Source organism: Pipistrellus kuhlii, unplaced genomic scaffold (genome assembly GCF_014108245.1).
Source record: "Pipistrellus kuhlii isolate mPipKuh1 unplaced genomic scaffold, mPipKuh1.p scaffold_m20_p_13, whole genome shotgun sequence".
Lineage (NCBI taxonomy): Eukaryota > Metazoa > Chordata > Mammalia > Chiroptera > Vespertilionidae > Pipistrellus > Pipistrellus kuhlii.
Window position 1 is genome coordinate 20,970,106 of NW_023425438.1, and position 20,909 is coordinate 20,991,014.

At 47.0% G+C, this 20,909-nt stretch overlaps 1 pseudogene; it reads left to right on the forward strand.

The window, feature by feature from the left end:
- The first annotated feature begins 1,939 nt into the window (after positions 1-1,939).
- LOC118717756 lies at positions 1,940-20,241 on the forward strand (annotated as a pseudogene).
- The last annotated feature ends 668 nt before the right edge of the window (positions 20,242-20,909 follow it).

Below are 20,909 nucleotides of genomic sequence, written 5' to 3' on the forward strand. Positions count from 1 at the left end.
AGTGGCAGTCAGCATATTAAGGCCCCTGCACCTAAAGGCGGCTCACAAATTGTTCTTCGCCCATTCACACTGTCTGTGGCTGCTTTCACATTCTAACAGCAGAAGTATTACCGTATTTCCCTGAAAATAAGACATCCTCTGAAAATAAGACCTAGCGCATGGAAAGGTAAGACATCCCCTGAAAATAAGACCTAGCGCAACTTTGAGAGAAAAAATTAATATAAGACACTGTCTTATTTTCGGGGAAACAGGGTAATACAGAGATTTATGGCCCTAAAAGCCAAAAATATTTTCTTTTAAAAAATATATTTGTATTGATTCAGAGAGGAAGGGGAAAAGAGAGAGAAAGAGAAACATCAACGATGAGAATAATTAATTATCTGTCTCCCACAGGCCTCACACTGGGGATCAAGCCTGCAACCCAGGCATGTGCCTTTGACCGGAATTGAACCTGGGACCCTTCAGTCCGCAGGCTGATGCTCTATCCACGGAGCCACACTGTCCAGGCAAAAATATTTTCTCTCTGGCCCTTTACAGGGGGGAAATAAACACGGTAGGTCACCTGCCATTACTGTCGTTGGCAGAGACTCCAAGAGGTGGGCAGAGGAAGCAGAAAGCTTCCTGGTGGAGAAGGCGAGTATACAGATGTGCTCCAATTGGAGCTTGTTGCCATGGGGAGGCTGAAGAAGAGCCAATGAGAAGTGGCAATCTATTGGATATGTGATTGGTTGGTAGTCCACTGGAAGCAGGAACGAACACTAGGGAAGCTGTCAGTTATGAATCCGTCTTTTCTGTGTGGGGTCATTGTTGCTGGGTGATGGCTTGGTGGGTAGAGATAGTGGTGTAACTTCCTACTCCTCTGACTTATTGACAGCAAGCTGGCTTCCTGAGCTGGTTACTGTAGATAATGAGTTGGTTTCCTGGGCAGGAGGCTGCAGATAATGGGCAGGAGGTCTGCTTTTATACATGGTCTAGCCATTGTCTATTTGTACAATATGTTTAGTCTCTCAACAGAAAATATCCGCCTACTTCTGGGGTTTAGGAAACGTACTTAAGTGAGTGGGTTCTGGATACTTGAATAAGTTACTTAGGTCTCTGTGCCTGAGTTTTCTCATCTATAACTAGGGGTCATCACAGTGCCTACCTCGTAGGGTTTTAGAAAGATCAAGTCCACATAAAACACTGAGTGCCTGATGCACAGTGAGTCTCAGCGAATGTTTTTCACTGTAGTATATCATCTCACAAAACTAAGAGCTCCCTCAAGGCAAGGTCTATGGCTTTTTTTCCAATAGGCCCAGTAGAGGGTTGGCATATAGTAGTTGTTCAATAAGTATTTGATGAGTGAATGAATGAATCATGGGAAGCAAAGGCTGTGATCTTATCTCTAAGCACTAAACATGCCTTCCTGCCCCCTTCCATCTGTAGCCCATCCCAGAGAACAATGTCTCTGATTACTTTTTAAAATTACTAAGCTTGCCCAAAACTGGTTTGGCTCAGTGGATAGAGCCTCGGCCTGCAGACTGAAAGGTCCCGGGTTTGATTTCGGTCAAGGGCATGTACATTGGCTGCGGGCACATCCCCAGTGGGGGGTGTGCAAGAGGCAGCTGGTCGATGATTCTCTCTCATCGATGTTTCTAACTATCTATCCCTCTCTCTTTCTCTCTGTGAAAAAATCAATAAAATATATTTAAAAATAAATAAATAAAATAAATAAATAAAAATTACTAGGCTTGTGTCTCCCATTTCCACCCTGAAATCCAGGCCACAGACAGGAGAGTCTGCTCAGGTGCTATCTAGAGCTGCTACTCTGCCCAATATGGTAGCCACCAGCGCATGCAGCCTTTAAATGTTAATTAAAATAAAATCAAATTTTTAAATTTAGTTTCTCGGTTGCGCTCTTTACATTTCAAATATCGAATAGCTAGCTACAGGGCGCGCAATGGACGACACAAATAGGACGTTTTTCATCCGGAGAGTTTCACTGGACAGCGCCCCTCTAGAGAAACCCCAAGGTTTGCGTTTCTCTGTGCACATCCCGCCGTTCCACTCTGCCAGGCCTTTGCTTCTGCCTCTGCCCAAGAGACCGCCTTCTCACCTGGGTGATGCCTCACGGCTCGGCTCAGCTGTCACGGTCCCTGCCCACGTTTTCATAGAGAAGACAGCTGTGTCAGCTGCCCCAGGCTAGGAAAGTGCTGACACAGCTGTCTCCTCTACGAAACCGTGAGTTCCTCCAGGACAGAGACCGTGTCTTCATGGGCCTGTGCCCTCCGAGCCTGGCCCCAAGCAGGTGTCCGTGTCCATTGGCTGAACTCCCCTGAATGGAACTCGCAGTGCGTGACCAGGAGAGCATTTAACTGCGACAGTGAAGACTCCGGTAAAGGGACACTAGCCCACGGGAAAGGTTACTTAATGGTTCGGTCACTGGGGAGTTCAGAAGTGCTTCTTGCTTTCTGCAAAATGGGAGCCAGGGGCTCCGAGAGTATGGGATCAGGGCCCTGGCCCCCTCCCCACATCTCAGGATTATCTGCTCTAGGCAAGATGACCATGAGTAGTCTTGGTTCTAAACATCCCCAGTTTTGCGCAGCCAGTGTGGCACAGTGGTTTGAACATCGATTTATGAACCAGGAAGTCACAGTTTGATTCCCAGTCAGGGGGCACATGCCCATGTGGAGGGCTCAATCCCCAGTGTGGGGTGTGCAGAAGGCAATCAATCAATGATTCTCTCTCATCATTGATGTTTCTATCTCTCCCTTCCTCTCTGGAATCAATCTATATGTGAATGCCCAATGTTACAACCTCTGTGAAGGGAGAAATTCTCTCTCCCAACTTTGTCCGGCCGTCTCCAGGAACGTGCTGTCTGGCTTTGTTTGGGTGATGCTCCCTCCCTGAAGGGGCCAGGGAGGCCTGCGGAAGGGAGTGAGTGGATGCTGAGCTCCATCACCCTGGCTCCTGGGTGTGTTCCGGGGGTGGGGGTGGGATGCCGTACAGGTCATCGTGACTGAAAGCTCCCCAGGCCACTTGGAGAAGGAAGGAGTCGCTCAGAGGAATCAGAGAAATGCTGGGAGGCACAAGGGTCAGCCAGCCTGGCGGCTCTACTGCCCTTAGCACTGTCCCCATGTAAACAGAGCCTCGGGGGAGCCCAGCCACCCTCAGGTTTCAAGCCACCGACCTGTAGTCAGCAAACTGAAAAACTCTCTGCCCTGAAAATACAGTTGATGGAGCTTCTGAAGACACTGGCTGGTGGTCTCTGGAGAGATCCCTAGGATTTACCAACTGTGGTCAGTGCCACAAAAGCTGCTGAACCTGCTTTTTTTTATTTTATTGTTTCTTTCATTTTAAGAATTAAGGTATAATTTATATATAGTAAAATTCACCCCTTTTAGTGTCTAGTAATGTGAGTTGTTTTTGTTTTTGTTTTTTTTAAGAAAGCTCTTGGCTTTTTCTTTAAAATACTAGAGGCCCAGTGCATGAGATTCATGCACAGGGGTGTGAGTCCCTCAGCCCAGCCTGCACCCTCTCCATCCCTCTCACAATTCAGGACTGCTGACCTCAAACCACTTGCCTGCCTGCCTGCCTGCTTGATTGCTTGTAACTGCTTCTGCCTGCCAGCCTGATCACCCCTAACCACTCCCCTGCCAGCCTGGTCGATGCCTAACTGCCCCCCTACCAGCCCGATGCCCCTAATTGCCCTCCCCTGCCAGCCTGGTCACCTCTAATTGCCCTCCCCTGCCAGCCTGTTTACCCTTAACTTCCCTCTCCTACTGGCCAGGTCCCCCTCAGCTCCCCTCCCCTGCTGGCCTGGTTGCCCCCAACCTCCCTCCCCTGCAGGCCTGGTTCCCCCCAACTGTCTTCCTGTGCAGGCCCAGTCCCCCCTTACTGCCCTCCCCTGCAGACCTGGTCCCTCCTAACTTCCACCCACAACTGCCCTACCCTGCTGGCCATCTTGTGGTGGCCATCTTGTGTCACATGGGGGCGTACATCTTGCATGTTGGAGTGATGGTCAATTTGCATATTACCTCTTTATTATATAGGCTATTTTTATTGATTTCAGAGAGTAAGGGAGAAAGCTAGAGAGACAGAAACATCAGTGATGAGAGAGAATTATTGATTGGCTGCCTCCCACATGTCCCCCACTGGGAGAAATCAAGCCTACAACCCAGGCATGAGCCCTTGGCCAGAATTGGACCCAGGACCCTTCAGTCTATGGGCCAGCATTCTACCCACCGAGCCAAACTAGCCAGAGCGTAATGTGAGCTTTGACTACGGTCATTTACCACAGCAAAATATAGAATAGTTTTATTTAACTGCAAAAAATGTGCTGTGTCCCTTTGTAGTAAACCTTCCCCCCAATCCAGTACCTGGCAACCACTGATCTATTTTCTGTCCTATAGTTTTGCTTTTTCCCAAATGTTACATAAATGAAAGCATACCAGTATGTAGCCTTAAATCTGGCTTCTTTCACCTAGCCTAAGGCAATGGAGATTCATCCAAGCTGTTCTGTCCATCAACAGTTCATTCCTTTTTTTATTGCTGAACTAGAGGCCCAGTGCATGAAAGTCGTGCATGGGTAGGATCCCTAGCAGCTGCCCACTCTGGCTGGGGCCTTCCTTCGTTCTGTGCCGCCCCCTGGTGGTCAGCACACATCATAGTGAGTGACTGAACTCCTAGTCAGTGGAACTCCAGAGGGGACACTTTGCATATTAGGTTTTTATATATACCGTATATAGATACCGTTTTTATATATACCGTATATATATACCGTATATAGATACCGCACCACATTTTATTTATCTGTGCTCTGCTTAAGGGGCTCTGGGCTGTTTCTAGTTTCTGGCAATTATGAATAAAGCTGTGATAAACAGATTTTCATTTCTCTTGGGATTTTCAGGTGTTATAGTAAAATGTTTAACTTTATACAAAGCTGCCAAACTGTTTTCTGATGAGGCTGTGTTATTTTGCATGCCCACTAGCAACATGAGAGCATTCCAGCCACTTTGCATCCTCACCGGAACTTGGGTTCGTTAGGATTTTAATTTTAGCCATTCTAGTAGGTGTAGTGGGTCCCATGGTGGTTCGAATTTGCATTTCCCTAATGACTAATTATGTTGAACATTTTTGCATGTGTTTTTTTTGCCATCCACCTATCTGTTCAAACATTTTACCCATTTTTGAAAGTTGAGTTGACTGCGTATTTTTACTATGGAGTTTTATGAGATCTTTATATAACTGGATTCAAGTGTTTTATCAGATATATGTTTTGCACACATTCTCTCCCTGGCTTGTGGCTTGTCTCTTCATTCTTTCAAAAGGTCTTAATTTTGATGAAATCTAGAGTTATTAATATTTTTTCTAGATTATGCTTTTAGTGTTATATGTAAAACATCTCACTGTAACTCAAGGCTTTCTCTTAGTTTTACATTTATGTCTAGATCCATTTTGCACTCATTTTTAATGGGGTATGAAGTATGGATTGAGGTTTGTTTTGTTTTCTTTTTTTGGCATATACCTATCTAATTTTTCCAGCACCATTTCTTGAAAAGCCTATAGTTTATCCATTGAATTATGTTTGCATCTTTGTAAAAAATCAATAGACTGTATATGTGGATCTACTGCTGAACTCCCCATCTGTTATAATGATCTGTCTGTCTCTCCTCTCTCCAATACCACCCTGTCTTAATACTGTTGCTTCTGGTAAATCTGGAAATCAGGTAGTGTGAGTTCTCCAACATTGTTTTGTGTGTGTGTGTTTGTGTGTGTGTGTGTGTTTCAAAATGGTTTTGGGTATCCCAGTCCTTTTGCCTTTCCATATAAATTTTAGAATCAGCTGGCAGGCACCAGAGGAACCCGGAGTCTCACAAGGGCTGTCTGATCAGGATCCACACCACTATTCATGGTTCATCAAGACATGGTTCCAGCCCTAGCTGGTTTGGCTCAGTGGACAGAGCGTCAGCCTGTGGATGGAAGGGTCCCGAGTTCAAATCCAGTTAAAGGCACATGCCCAAGTTGTGGGCTCGACCCCCAAGAAGGGGTGTGTTTCTCTCTCTCTCCCTTCCTCTCTGAAATCCATAAAAAAAAAAAAAAAAAAAAAAAATAAAAAAAAAAAAAAAAAAAGACGTGGTTCCAGTGTAGGGTGAGAGTTGGTACAAGACTCTGGAACCAGAATGCTCGGACTCCAATCCTAGCTCCAATTCTTACTATTGATAGAATGTGAGAATGCTGCTTGACATCTCTGTGCCTCATTTTCCTCTCCTGTAAAATGAAGGAAGTGGTCATGCTTATTTCATAGGATGTTTTGTGTGGGGCCTGTACTAACACGTGGAAAACAGCGCAGTATCCAGCAGGTTAGTCTTGATAAGTCTTAGCTGTTATTTACATCGTGGCTACTTATCCCAGTCTTTCCCCTCCCCTCCCCACTCCTGCTAACGTTGCACAAACAATGAACTACTGATGTTTCTTCCATGGCCACTTGGCATGTTCTCAAGCCTTTTAATAGCCATGGATCACACTGCCATGGCGCTTCTGGAGAGCTCCTGCCAGAGCTTCTTGGCTGTTTCACCTTAGCTGTTCCCCCTCCTTGTGGCATTTTGTAGGACATCTGCCTCGTGAGCCATGCACTCTGGCTGGTAGTAAAAGGCCAGGCTGAGCTCTGCCGACGGTGTCCCATGCTACCCGAGCTAAAGAGCAAGGCTCAGTTAGGGTCCCCACCACCGCTGGCCAACAAGGCCTGTGCCTCCCCTGTCAGCCTGGCTCCGTTCTTCCTCCATCAGCGTGGCGAATCCCCAACGGCAAGAACTTGCCTGCTTGATCCCACCAGGGACTTCTCAACAGTGGCCAGGAGTTTGAGAGGAAAAGTCCCCGTGTCCATGATCTACCACAGATCCCCAGCGGGGTATTAGACCTTTCCCCCTGGAATGGGATGGCTGGAGGTTGAGGGCTATACCTACTCCTATGCTGAATACATTTTTTTTTACTAAATATTTTAATGATTTTTACAATCATAGTTGTGAAAAGGATTGCTCTTTTACCTTCTTTAAAAGAACTCATGGGGCCCTAGTCGGTTTGGCAAGATGGATAGATCCTCAGCCTGCGCACTTAATGGTCCTGGGTTCTATTCCAGCCAAGGGCACCTGCCTGGGTTATGGGTTCCATCCCAGTGTGAGGCAGCTGATCAATGATTTTCTCTCAACATTGATGTTTCCCTCTCTCCCTCTCCCTGAATCAATAAAAATATGTTTTAAAATATTTTTTAAAATAAAAAATAAATTTAAAAAATAAGCACAACCAGTTTGGTTCAGTCATTGAGCATCGACCCATGAGCAGCCAAGACATCACCAGGTTCGATTTCCAGTCAGTGCTCATGACCAGGTTGCAGGCTTCATCGATTAACTGCCTCTCTCCCTGTCTTTTCCTCTTTCTCTAAAATCAGTGAAAACATATTTGAAAAAATAATAAAATAACTCACTGGGTACCATTTAACTTTTTTTTTTTTTTTTTTTTGCGGTAGAAGAAAATGGTTTAATGTGTACTCCGTGTTCACCTGTGCGCCCATACAGTGTGAAACGTGAGTTGGATAGTCTGTGTGGAGGAAAGGGCGTGGAAGGGAATGGTACCCAGGTCCCACGGGAGCCGGAATGGGCCCAGCCAGCGCGTCCCCCACGTAGCACAAGGGACTGCAGAAACCTGGAGATGTCCGGGTTGTTGGTCTCTTTTTTCAAGGGTTTCAGTCTCCCAGGACCCATTTCCCAGGTGAGGTTTGAAGTTCGCAGCAGCCTGGGCCCCTTTGGTTCCTCCACATCCACACCTGGCTGGGTATCAGGCTCGATCTCCCATAGCGGGCATCCAGGAAGCAGCCAAAAAATGATTCTCTCTCATCATTGATGTCTCTTTCTCCCTCCCTCTCCCTTCCTCTCTGAAATCAATAGAAACATATTTTTAATTCATAGAGAAGGATCCTAGTGGAATTACAAGAATGACAGCAGGGCCCTGGCCAGTGTTTCTCAGTGGTTAGAGTGTCAGCCCGAACTCCGAAGGCTGGTGGGTTTGATTCCCAGGCTTGATCCCTTGCTCCAGTATGGGCACATGTGTGAGGCAATCAATTGATGTGTCTTTCTCACATCAATGTTTCCCTCTCTCTCTCTCCCTCTCTCTCTCTCTCTCTCTCTCTCTCTTTCTCTCTCTCTCCCCCCCCCTTTCTTCATTTCCTTCCACTCTCTCTAAAAATCAATGCATAAAATATCCTCGGGTGAGGATAACAACAACAACAAACAAGAATGACAACTGGGCCATTGGGAAGCTTTCTGTGTCTCTCAGGTCTCAAAACTTCGTAGAAACATGGTTATTTGTGTATCTGTGTACATTCTGGATTAATACAAAATCCAATTGGGAACATGAACTCTTCTCTCTTGAACCCCCACCACCACCACCACCACCACCACCATTATTCTGAGAGGGATGTGCTCAATTCTATTGCATTAAGAAGAAGGAAAAAAATTTACTTCTCAAAAATTATTGTTAGGACAATGTCTACCAATAGAAATTGCTTCAATAATGGAGCCCAAAATAGAATGAGCAAATATAGCTGCGAGACGTCTATGGGTTTAGTTTCAGCAAGTGTTCCCCGCTATTTAAAAGACATAAAAATGCTCTTTGCAAAGAGCGAATAGTGTTTTATTTCCGTAAGGGAAGTATTTATCATTTAACCCATTTTATTTCCTTTATGAAACAGGTAGTAAACGTCTCACTCTTTCAGAGGGTGGTAGCCATATAAAAATGCATCTGAGTGTAAATGTGAGGCTTTCTGTTCATTACAGTTAAAAGTTTGAAATCTGAGCTGATGTTTTAAATGTAAGAAAAGAGAATTGAGCCCTGGCCACTGTATTCAGTTGGTTGGGCCCCGTCCCATGAGCCAAGAAGTTGCGGGCTCCATTCAGGGGACATGCCCGGGTTGCAGGCTCCAGCCCCGGTGGGAGGCATGCAGGGGGCAGCTGATGGATATTCTGCTCTTGCACCAATGTTTCTCTCTGTGTCCCTCTCCCTTCCTTTCTCCCTCGAAATTAATAGGAACATTTTTAAAATATATTTTATTGATTTTTTACAGAGAGGAAGAGAGAGAAATAGAGAGTTAGAAACATCGTTGAGAGAGAATCATCAGTCAGCTGCCTCCTGCACACACCCATCTGGGCATGTGCCTACAACCAAGGCACATGCCATTGACCGGAATCGAACCCGGGACCTTTTAGTCCACAGGCCAACGCTCTATCCACTGAGTCAAACCGGTTTCGGCAGGAATATTTTTTAAAAACAAACAAAAGGAAAGAGAATTGACAGTACAAACAATGTGCTTCAACTCGGTCTTCTGTTGTGAGGTCGTCCAGAATGTATTTAGGGCCTTTTCAGGACAAAGGAAGTTTGCATTTCAACACTAGTTGGAGCTGGGAGCCAGCCAGGACCCAGCCAGGATGCTACTGGCTCTGCTCTTGCTATCTCAGGACCTGGCGGATCAGGGAGAAACCCGGGCCGTAAGCCCCTGGTAGTTTTCCATTCTCCCACAGGCTGCATTCCCAGCTGCTGCGCCTCTAAGGCCTGGTATCTGCCCACGAACAGGAGGAAATCGTTATTTTCTCCACTAGGGCAACGTTTTCCTTTTCGTTCCTCATTGAGCTATCAAGCCCTGGTATTTTCTGGTGGAATCACTTTAATCTCTTTGGGGATGTCTTGCAAGCCCCTGGAGGCGATTAAAGTACATCCAGACAGTATTTCACGACTGAATCAGGACGAGCTGTTAGGAAAACTCATTTGCTGTTTCACTTGAATCTCTCTCTCTCTCCAGCGGCCGCCCTCGGCTGCATGGCCTGGCTGACAGGCGCGGCCTCCTGCTGCCTCTGAACAGCCTTCCCTTTGATGCTTCCACTGGCCGGCTCCTAATCCCGGCTCCTGTTCCACTGCTGGCGGCCAGAGGCTCTGGGGCACCCCAGTGGAGCACCACTCCCCTTTCGGGGGTTTCTGCAATTAAAGACACAAAAAATCCTGCTAGAATCCAGGTGGGAAAATACCTTTTACTTTCTGCCCTTCTAGGTTCTCTGTAACAAAAAACAGATTAACAGCCAAAACAGGTTTGGCTCAGTGGATAGAGCATCGGCCTGTGGACTGAAGGGTCCCGGGTTTGATTCTGGTCAAGGGCATGCACCTTGGTTGCAGGCACATTCCCAGTAAGGGGTGTGCAGGAGGCAGCTGGTGGATATTTCTCATCGATGTTTTTAACTCTCTATTCCTCTCTCTTTCTCTCTGTAAAAAATCAATTATATACATACAGATTTACAGATTAACAAAAGGAAAGCACACACATTTATGTCATGTAAGTTTTAAGAGACAAGGGAGTCTTCCGAAGGCAATGAAGACCCAAAGAAGCCATCAACATTCATCTATTGGCCATTCTCCGACCAGCAATCCTTCCGTGCCAGGATGACAAGGCACAACCTGCCAACCCACCCAGCCACGGCTCAATTATACAGTATTTAAATGAGCCAGGGCAGGGAGTTGGAACTTCCTGAGTGAACAATGGGAGCCATTCCTGGCCTCCCTATCGTCAGAGTGCTCCCCCCCCACCGCACCCCACCACACCCCACTTTGTATGTCAGTGCAGGGATCTTCGTCTGCAGGCAGGGGCTCAGGGAGACCTGCTGGGGAGCTCCCTGTGAGTTAACTGGAAAGTCAGAGGTAAAAAACAGAACCCAAGGCTCTCTCTGTTGTTCACTCTGGGTTTTGGTGGGTGTGCACAGTCTGAACACCTGGGCAGACCCAGGCATAGAGGGAGGCTGTGGTGATGGGGTCTGCCCATTCTAGGGGTCTAGGCTTGGTCCCCTTTCTCCTCACCCCCTCTTGCAGGAATGGAGACCCATGAGCAGCCAACCTTAGGACCAGGAGAGGTAGGAAAGGTGCCTGTGGGACACTGGTTCCTCTAAATGAGCGCCAAAATGATCCTGAAGACCAAATTAAGTTTGTTCTCACTGTGCTGAGGCGGAGCACCACGGGAGTCTCAGGAGCGTCTTGGAGGAGGGAGGGCACAGGCTGACTGAGGTGGGTATTTCCACGTGGGGACTTGATTAGAACTGAGTGAGGTTCATGTTGTAATGGTTGAGAACTGAAGAACCCAGCAAGGCTAGGGTTTTAAGGCAACGATTTTGAAGAGTCTTGGGGAGTAAACGGTCTCTTGAGGTTTCAAACTGTTAAAAAGTGAAGTGAAGCATACTAAAATTTAAAAATGTATTTGAATAAAACGGATTTGATTGGGCAGCGCCAAACCAGAAGTGGCTAGAAGCCTTTTCACGGCTGGGAGCTGGGGGAGCATTTTTATAGGGAAAGTAGAAGCAGACTAAGGAAATTATTGATTGGCTAGTTGTCTGTAATTGTTGTTCTTAGGTTTCCATTTCACAGCCTTGAGGCATTTTCTGGTTTAGATTTTGCTCATCTTATTCAGGACTCCTCCGCACGTGGGCCACCTCAGTCTACTGGCCTCCTCGTTTATTTATTTAACTTCTCACTATTGAAGAGTTGAAGAGTTTGACGACCATTTAAATCAGAGTTTCTCAACTTCGGCACTTTGGACTTTGGGGGCTGGCCTGAAGGATATTTAACATCATCCCTGGCCTTCTCTGATCCCACGGCATCGATGCAAGGAGTGTGGGAGTGCTGGCAGCTGGACTGCTGGGTGGAGGGCAGGCCGGGGAGCCTGGGAAGCCTTGATGAGAGAGGAGGTGGGGTGAAGCCCGGCCGCGTGGTCTCTGTTTTGAGCGCCTGGAGAGGAGTGACCCCTGGTGGCCGCGCGGCGCCCTGCAGCCACAGCCAGCTCAGCCCCTGCGCTGGGAGACGGCTTCAGGGCGCACCCCTGTTCTGTTTCTAACCTCTACCCCAGGGCGGGGGTCCTCCCAGGGACTATGGGAAGGAAGCCAGGGAGGCGGCCCCCCCCTAAGAGCCACCTCGCTCCAAGCCATGCAGTTGGACTGGAGGTCCATTCCCGGACTGAGCCCGCCTCTCTGTCGCCCCCAGGCGGCTGATCTGCAAAGAGCAGGTCCTCAAGCCCCTAAAACTTTAAGGACGCAATGAAGGACTGCTGAAACCTATGTCTCCCTACACAACCTCTGCCCACTCCAACGTGTGGAGGGAGAGTCAAATCCAAACGGAGGGCGGCACTGGAGGGGAATTCTTCAGTAGAATCAGCGGGAGGCCGCATCTATGGTGGAGTCCTATAGTTACCTTTGTGTGAATCTGTTTTTTAGTAGGTGTGTTTACTGCCAATACAGGCTGCACATGTCCCCTAGTGAGGACTCATTCCTGCCCCAGACTTTCCCTGTACCAGGACTGTCCAGTGCTGAGGGTCACAAACATGACCCACTGTGGCCTGCTTCCCGGCTGGGAGGAGACAGACATGAGCGCAGTCACACCACAGGAGGCCTCCCAGCCAGGCCCTTCCCTCTGAGAGCTGCAGAAGGTGATGGGGGTGTCTCCCCAGGAGCCCCTCCTCTGCCTGGACCCGCGGACCTTTGCACTCTTTGTTCATGTATTTGGCCAAAGGCCTCACGGGCAGGGGCAGTGCCAGCTTGGCCAGGACACATCCTGCTGTGTATGGCCCAGGCCCTACAGGACTCTGGAGGGCCCACACTCAGTGCGAATGCTGCTCCTTCTCCTTCCCTCCACATTCCCTTTCTTCCTGCTCTGTGCAGGAGGCCAACGCCTCCCTCTCCTGGCTGCAGATTGGGTTCAGCCTGCGGGGTAAGAGCGTTGCTTCCCACGTTCTCACTGTTGGTCTGAGGGTTGGCAGTGGCTGTGTTTCTCTACCTGAGGCCGCAGATTTATGGATGACCTCTCCTGCCTCCCCCCTTTTCAGTAAGGACTCCTTTCCTTCCCTTTCGGAGATAAGGGGTAAAGAAAGGAGGGCGTGCTTAGTTAATCAGAAACCAGGAGAGAACAAGGAGCCTTTCTAAAATCTGTCCCTAAGACAAGCCATGGGGACAGGCGGGTCTGTGTTCCACAGCTTCGACTCCAAAGATCAATGACTGCAGAAGACAGTGCCTGTTCTGAAAGCATCCTGATAAAAATCACCTCAAAGAGTCTTGAAGTGATTTAATTGTTCCTAAGCCCTGACCCCAGACTCCCCGATGCCAGGGGGCAGGAGGGCCCAACCTTATCTTCCCCGTGCATACCTTGCATTTGATGTAAAACTGTTCATCTTTGAACCATACCTACTTTAATTGGTTCACACCAGATGTACTATCGGCTTATTCCTCTGCCTGTGTAAGCACCCCAACATTTCCAAAGTTGGAGCCACTATTTCAAGGTTTCTTGAAACTGCTCTTGGGCGATGGTTCTCAGTTGGCCCAAATAAAAACATTCTAATATTTTCAGAGATTCGGGTTCTTTTCCTTGATAGGGGTAGTGGTTTGAGAAGAAGCATTTCCTCTAGACTCTCTTACGTTAAGTTCCTGAAGGCTTGCAAATTATTTTTTTTTTCAAGATAGGAAAACAGTCACACAAGTTTTATTCATATTTATATGCACAGGAGTTCACAGAAAAGAAACACTGGGGGGAGGCAGTTTTAGAACAAGCCACCAAAAGCTGTGCTTCTGTGGTTCTAACATAAGAAACATTGAGCTCTAGACGATTGAGCTCAGTAGATAAAGTGTTGGTCTGCAGGCTGAAGGGTCCCAGGTTCGATTCCAGTCAAGGGCACATGGCCAGGTTGTGGGCTTGGTCCCCAGTGGGGGGCATGCAGGAGGCAGCCGATCCATGATTCTCTCTCCTCATTGATGCTTCTATCTCTCTCTCCCTTCCTGTCTGAAATTAATAAAACTATATTTTAAAAATTTTTTAAAAAGTAGAAACATTCAAACCTGTAAAGAATTTTTGTGAGTTTATTTGAGCCAAACTGTCAACAATAGCTGGGAAGCAGAATCTCAACACATTGTGACAAGGCTCCTCCAGAGAATGGCAGTTTTTCATCTAGATTAATACATTACAATCAGCCCTGGCTGGTTTGGCTCAGTGGATAGAGCATCAGCCAGCAGACTGAAGGTGCCATGTTTGATTTTGGTGGAAGGGTACATATCTGAGTTGCAGGCTCAATCCCCAGTAGGGGGACGTGCAAAAGGCAGCCAATCAATGATTCTCATCAATTGATGCTTTTGTCTATTGCTTCTTTCCCTTCCTCTCTGAAATCATTAAAAAAAAAATTTTAAATATATTTTATTGATTTTTTTACAGAGAGGATGGAGAGGGATAGAGAGCTAGAAACATCGACCAGCCACCTCCTGCACATCCCCACCGGGGATATGCCCACAACCAATGTATATGTCCCTGTCCGGAATCAAACCCAGGACCCCCCACTCCACAGGCTGACGCTCTATCCACTGAGCCAAACCGGTTTCAGCTAAATCATTAAAAATATATTTTTTTAAAAAAAACTTACAATCAAAAGAAGAGATATAGTGTTAGATTAGGGAGGTTGGGGGGGAGGGAGAGGAAGCATGGTGGGGAGACCGGTAGGGGGGGTACCTCTGGGATTGGATAAAAAGTAAAATGATAAATACTTCTTTTATATAAGTGGTTGTTTAGTTAACAGTCAACAATTAACATGATAACAATAACAATGAGGGAATTTGTGGTCTTAGCCCTGGTGCCTTTTGCTGTGCCCTGAGGGGTCCGGAAACAGGGAAGTTACAAGTGACCGTGATCTTCCACAGGTGTGTTATCTTCAATGCGAAAAGACGACCGTCTCAGTAAAGATGGAAGTTGATTTTTGTTAGGGAAGATACTGGCCTAGGACATGACTACCCACTACAAACTGCTTTTTTAGTGAAACGGTTTTCCTTTCAAACCGTCCTTTGTGGTTACTGTAGGTCTCTAAGCTTGCAAGACCCTCACGCAGGCCTCCCCAGCTAGTCAGGCCCCTTTCTGTCCTCAGTGGCAAGTGGGTTGTATTGAGCTAAGAGCAATTTTAGTTTCAGGCTCAAGAGAAACTTCTGCCCCTCCCTTTAATTACCTGGAAGACTTGTCCATAATAAGGCTTGATCAGAGATAACCTTTTTGACCCACCTTATACTGCTGGGAGAAGGTTTATTTACTACACATCTGCTCTTCTTATCCTGCAATGACCCTTTGAGGGCCCCGAAGCACCTTCCCTCTCCCCTAGCTCAGGGTGTCTTACACAGGGTTCTCTCTCTGTGGGGTTCCCATGTATATGTATTAAATTTGGTTATTTCTCTTGCTAATCTGTCTCCTATCGGTGTGACCATTAGACCAGCCAAAACAATCTGGAAGGTGGAGGAACCTTTGTTTCTTCCCCTCAAATGAAACTCAAGGAAGTGGTTAGACGCGGGGGCGGGGGGAAGGGGGAAGTGGGGGAGGCAGTTATATCCCATTTTAACCAAGGAAAGAAGATGATAAACTGCAGGGCAGTGACGAGGAAATATCTGAGGGAAACAGTGGGCGATAAGCGGGTATTTTAGTAAGTTTTGTTTGTGCAGATTCTCCTTAGCGCTGATTCCGTCTCTGGTGACGAGTCACTCTTTTTCCTGCGAGAGGGGATACCTGCCCAAGGGAAATGTACGGCCTTTTAGGCAGAGAAGAGGAGGGCAGGGAACTTCCTGCGCCTGTTGATTCTCCATCGCCTTCAGCTCCAAAACATCCTCGTGCTAAAGTGCAGTGTTTTGTGATAGAGGGTCCTGATCCCCTTCACTTCTTTTCCCTTCTTTTTATTTATTTTTTTTTTCCATTTTTAAAAATATATTTTATTGATTTTTTACAGAGAGGAAGGGAGAGAGATAGAGAGCTAGAAACATTGATGAGAGAGAAACATCGACCAGCTGCCTCAGCTGCCTTGGGATGTGCCCGCAACCAAGGTACATGCCTTTGACCGGAATCGAACCCGGGACCTTTCAGTCTGCAGACCGACGCTCTAGAACTGAGCCAAAGCAGTTTCGGCGATTTTTTCCATTTTTTAAATTAAGGTATTATATGTGTACATATCTTACCATTGCCCCCCCCCCCACTCCCATACATGCCCTCCCTCCCCAGAGTTTTGCGTCCATTGGTTATGCTTATATGCATGCATAACCAATGCATATAAGAGATAAGAGATAGGTTGATCTCTTATCTCCCCCATTTCTCCCTAAACTTCCCGCTGTAATTTGACAGTCTGTTTGTTGCTTTACTGTCTCTGTATCTATCTTTTTGTTCATCAGTTTATAATGTTCTTTATTATCCATAAATAAGTGAGATCCTGTGGTGTTTTTCTTTCATTAACCGGCTTATTTCACTCAGCATAAAGTTCTCCAATTCCATCCAGGTTGCTGCAAATGATAAAAAACTCCTTCTTTTTTATGGCAGCATAGTATTCCATTGTGTAGATGTACCATAGTTTTTTGACCCAATCATCTGCTGATGGGCACTTAGGCTGTTTCCAAATCCTAACTATTGTAAATTGTGCTGCTATGAACATAGAGGTGCATATATCCTTTCTGATTGGTGTTTCTAGTTTCTTTCCCTTCTTTTTTGACAGTACGTTCATTAAAGCTGGAGAAGAGTGAGACAAGGAAGGGCCTAGGAGAGAAGAAGCAACAGGAGAGAGAGAGAGAGCCCAGGTGGGGGCTGTTTTGGTTCCCGGGAAATGTTCCGGGAAAGAAGTGGGCCACTGGAGAGTCACAGAACAAGGGGGCCTTGGGGAAAGGTGGTTAGCCCAAGACAAGCTGCCACTGCCCACCGCTCCCCTGTTGCAAGCCTCCTGGGGTCTCTTAGAGGTTAGGAAATGCCTACCTGTGGGGGGAGATGTGTAATGTGTGGTGTGTGTGTGTGTGTGTGTGTGTGTTGGGGAGGGGTGCAGCCATGCCCATTCTCCCACCTTCCAGTGCTGTAGAGGTGAGTTTCTTCTCTCACCTTTGTTCTCTGGGGATCAGCCAGAGGTGTCCCTTCTGCCTTAGGATCTGAGCAGACCTAAGAGGCTGCCCTCATGAGGCTATGGCTGGTTCCCAGTCTGGGTCAGGCCGGCTGCCTGTAGGAAAGAATGGCTTCCAGAGAACGCTGAGGTGGAAGCCAGGGGCTTGCTCAGGCCCACCCTCAGCTTTGCAAACCCCACCGATGCCTTCTGTTCTCTTCTCCTCCCAGCATGGTAAAATCCTGTCAAAGACTCACGGAGAGCAGCTTAGAAAGGGTAAGGGAGGGTATGGGAGGAGGGCAGCAAGAGATCTGCTCCTCCTTTTTTTCTTCTTGCTGGAGGCAGGACCCTGGACTGACTCAGGGGAGTGTGTCTCACACCCAGTGTGAGCAGAACCTGTGACTATGAGGGAATATCACTCCTGTGATTAGGTTGCTACTCCACTGACCTTGAATTAACCGGAAGGAAGGCCATCCATCATGGGCATGTCCTGATCAGGTGAGCCCTTTTAAGAGGGCGAGGCATCAGAGAGAGCCTCTCTCGGGGCCTCGGGAAGGAAGCCAACCACCGTGTTGTGAGGGGGGCCTCTGGAGGGGCATGTGGCCAGGCCCCGGGCAGCCTCTAGGAGCTAAGAGTGACCACTGGCCAACGGCCAATGAGAAAGCAGGGGCTTGGGTCCTGCAACTGTGGGCAACTGAATTTCGTCAATAAATCCGAGCCTGGAAGAGAGCCTTGAGACGGGTGAGATCACAACCCTGGCTGCCAGAGACCTTGATTGCAAGGGCGCCACACAGAAACTGTGAGATAATACGTTTGTGTTGTTTGAAGCTGCTAAGTGTGTGAAAATTGGTTATGCAGCAAGAGGAAGTGAATACAGGCAGTGTCCATGGGCCTTACTCTCATCCTGGGTACCTCCCTTTTAGAACATCCCTACTAACCCCTGGCTTTCTTCTTAGCCAGAGAGAGCAAGAGAGCTAACAACCTACAGAAAGTCCCCCACCCCCACCCCCACCCACCTCTGCCCCAGCAACACACACGTGGGATGTGCTAAAAGGAAGGACCCTCAGCCCAAAGGAATCTGCCATTTCTCCTGCCTGGCTCTACTGTCTAATACTCACTAGTACTCACATGGCCAACAATTATTCATTGAGTGCTTTAGCAGTTATCTGTTTTCACAGTAATGCTGCATAATAAATTACACAAACACTTAGTGACTAAACGTGTAATCACTGTTATCTGCAGGTCTGCAGGCTGGCTTTCTGGGTTTTGTGGTCTCAGATGGCTCACGTATGAGCCTGACGTCCGCTGTGGGTCAGGTAAATGGCTCTGCTCCTCTCGACTCGCTCCCTGGCATATCTGGGAGCCAGCCGGCCACGGATGGCCTCTGCTGGGCTGACTCAGCTCTGCTCTGCATTCCTCTCACATCCTCTCAGCAGAGCAGCGGGGTATATTGTCAAGAAAAATAAGCCCAATTGTTCAGGAGGACAAGTGGGAGTGCATATGTGGCTTTCCAGACCTCTGCTTGCAGTCATGTTTGCTAACACCCCATTGGCCAAAGCGGGCACGCATTGACCCCAGACACAAAGTGCCAGGGGCCTATACAATTACAGGAAGAAAAGGAGGCCAGTGAGACAATCAACATGCCACAGAGGCTAAATACACACAGGCATTGTTCTGGGCTCTGAAAGGGAGAGGCTCTGAGCATAGCTGGCCCGGCTCTGGGCAGTGAGCAAGGACAGGGATGGCATGAAAGGACCAGGGACAGGATATTTGGATTGTTTTCCAAGTGTGATGGGAGTCCACTAGACAGTTGTAATGGGGGGGAGTGGGGTGTGACCATGTGATCTGATTGTGCTTTTCCCTTTGGAAAAGGGAAAATGGCTGTACCATTGAGACCTGATGAATGATAGGGAGACAAGAGCAAAGGCAAGGAGATGAGTTAGCAGGAGGATACTAGGAGTGGTGGAGAAGGGAGGGGACCGTTTTGTGCTGTGTTGGGAGGTGGAGCTGGTAGAAACTCCTGAGGCTTTGGCTGAGGAGATCAAGGGAGGAGAAAGAATCAAAGTTTCTGGCTGGAGCACCTGGGTGAGTGGAGAGGTGCCACTCACAAAGACAGAGTAGAAGCACAGGACAGGTTGGGAGGAGGGATCAAGAGTTAGCGTTGGCCAAAACCGGTTTGGCTCAGTGGATAGAGTGTCGGCCTGCGGACTCAAGGGTCCCAGGTTCGATTCTGGTCAAGGGCATGTACATTGGTTGTGGGCGCATCCCCGGGGGGGGGGGGGGGGGGGAGAGGGGGCGTGCAGAGGGCAGCTGATCAATGTTTCTCTCTCATTGACATTTCTAACTATCTCTCTCCCTTCCTCTCTGTAAAAAATCAATAAAATATATATTTTTTAAAAATGGACAATGCAAAGATGAACTGGAAACCCAAAAGTCAGGGCCTAATTGAGAAGAGAGTTCAGAGGAGTCTGGCTAGAGTCTGGTCAAGGGAAGAATCTTTGTTAGGAGCAAAAACGTTTCCTCTTCCATCTGGTGGGAAGAGACCCGGGCCTACAGCTGCCGGGCCGCTGCTCGGGTCCAAGAACAGCTGTGGAGTGGGCTGCTACCTCCTGGCCGAAACGAAAGTGATGTTGAGTTGAATTCTGAAGATGAAGACATGTTAGACTATGGGCTTCACTTACAGGAAGATGGGACACTACAAAAGCAGAGATCTCAGATGTCCCTGCAAATGGACTAAAAACTAAATAAAGCAGATTTATTTAGTTTATGCCTATGAAGAGTGTTCTTCTGGAATCCTCTTACTTAAGTGGAATAAATTTCAAGAATTGCATAAAAACACTGTGAACTTCAAGATTCAGAAGGAAAAAAAGAAAATGCTCTAGGAAAGAAAATATTAATAGAAGCATGAAGGAGAATCTCATGGTGAACAGTCCTCACGTGAAACCCAGTGAAAGGAACTTAGTATTTTAGAGCCAATGATAGGTTTTACCTGTTAAAAAGGAAAATATTGAGAAGTCGGGCCTTGAAAAGAGCATACACTAGGCTATCGAAGAGTAAAATATAGAGAAGGCTGAGGAACTCAGCCACCAGCTATCTACCCAAGAGCTTGATGTAAAATTGCCAAAGTGATTGCCTGCCATAACTTTGTAAAAGCCCAAAAGGAAGATGGAAATTCAAAGGTTGCTGGGGGAAAAAAGAAGAAATTTGCATGGGGATTGGAAGCAAAGAAGAGATGAGAGACCAAAAGCAACATGGGCTATATGTCACTTGCCAGAGTTCTTAAAGACATTTGCATCTCTATCCGAGTTTTTACTTGAGTCTTCAACTGGCCAATATACTGAAAAGATTTTACTGCTTATGTTACCTATGTCAGGAAATTTATAGAAGTGGAAAAATTAAGTATAAAATTTGAGAGTTAATTATCAAGTCTTTCAAACTTTTTCTAAAGAGTTCATTCTAGCCCTGGGTAATTTGGCTCAGTGGATGGTGCGTCAACCTGTGGACTAAAAGGTCCCAGGTTCAATTCCGGTTAAGGGCACATGCCCGGATTGCAAGCTCAGTCCCCAGTGGGGGACATGCAGGAGGCAGCCAGTCAATGATTCTCATCACTGATGTTTCTATCTCTCTCTCCTTCTCCTTTTCTCTCTGAAATCAATTAAAAAAAATTATATATATATATATATATTTTTTTTTTTTTTAAAGAGTTCATTCTATTGAAGTGAATGGAGTGTTCTGTTATTTATACAAGGAATCTAAGTACACATAAAGAGAAAAATATGACTTTGTTTAGTTATTTATACAGTGTGGGGCAAAAGTAGGTTTACAGTTGTTCATATGGCAAATAATACAATAATAATACAATAATAAACACTATAAGAATAAACTCTGTTTTGTGTACTGACCTACAGTATAAAATCAATTTTACTTTCCATCCATTTGGTATAGCATAGCCAATGAGCTTAGGTACTTTTTTTTTTTTTTAATA